This window comes from Triturus cristatus, chromosome 8 (genome assembly GCF_964204655.1).
Source record: "Triturus cristatus chromosome 8, aTriCri1.1, whole genome shotgun sequence".
NCBI lineage: Eukaryota > Metazoa > Chordata > Amphibia > Caudata > Salamandridae > Triturus > Triturus cristatus.
Window position 1 is genome coordinate 463,704,040 of NC_140591.1, and position 1,385 is coordinate 463,705,424.

The following is a 1,385-nucleotide window of genomic DNA, read 5'->3' on the forward strand; positions in this document are numbered from 1 at the left end:
GATCTGGGACACTGCCCAAACCCTTACCTGACAGTAGTTGCGCAGCACCTCCTGCACCCAAAGATACTCTCACCAATTACGCTTATTAGTTTAGGCTTGCCGTTGTTAGCGCCCTCGCAAAAACTCTGACCCATCTGTATTCCGGAGTATTCCTGAAAATAAGAGACACAAATGACCAGTACCAAGCCACACAACTAGATGATTCCCTATTGACCGTCAAAATTGACCCCCCCAACATTACATGCAGTGCAGTTCCAGCATTCATGCAATGCGCAAACTTGTGTAAGAGGGTAGATCACCTAGTCAGGGAAAAAACGATATGCTGGTAAAAACAGATTTGCCTAATCAGGGAAAAAACGGTATGCTGACAGCCTAAACTCTGATCAGGAACAGCTGATGCCTCCCTTTATTGCCGTTTATACACAACAAGGCGCACCCAATCAGATTCCCCAATACAAAACAGCAGGCACTGCTGAGATCCTCAACTAAACCAAGCAACTATATGTATCTCACGGCTACAGATGCCTCGCACACCCAATCCCTGCTGCACTCCAGCTATATTTAAACACCAGGAATTGAACACTTACCCTTGAGAGTGAAAGCCTCTGACCTTAACCACTAAGCCACGCTGCTTCTGTGCACTGTGCCACGCGCCTGTGAGCTGGAACTATTGAGGCAGGGATTCAAAGCGGACTAACTCGTACACGCACTTCAAATTGCCCCCGTTTGCCAGCGCGCACCACACACCGCACCACTCAGTGGCACAGAACCGAACTCACCGGGCTCCAGGCAACGGCCGCTTGCGCCTCCTCGCTACTACGCCCACCGAAGTGCTACCCACAGTCTTTTGGCTGGCCTAAACCTTGAGTGCACGATCACATGCACGTGCACAGCTGCTCCTCTGCTCATTGCATTCCCCCCTCCCTTCTCACCCAGCCCTTTGATGCTCTGCTCGATTACTTTCACTTTCACCGCTTTGACCCTTGCATTCCCCCCTCCCTTCTCACCCAGCCCTTTGATGCTCTGCTCGCATCTCCCTCCTCCCTGGGCGTGAAGGGAGACAGAGCCATCCTGCTTGATTAATGGCTTTGCATTCCCATGTGTTCCCGTAGTAAACATGCCCGAGGCGCCAGCCGAGCACAAGGCTCACGGAGACATTCTCTTTACCCTCGTTAGTCCCTGTATCTCTATTTCCTTCAGAAGCTCCTGCTTTTCCTACCTTTCTGCCCAGCGATTTGCTTATCGCTTTATTCACTGACCCTGCATCCTGTGGTGCCATCGGGTGGATAGTAGCGCTTTCCAAAAACACGAAACAAAATAAAACAAGTCAAGAGATTTCCTGTCTTTGAACCGCGTATTTCCCTATCTAACGACTAGGACATGTG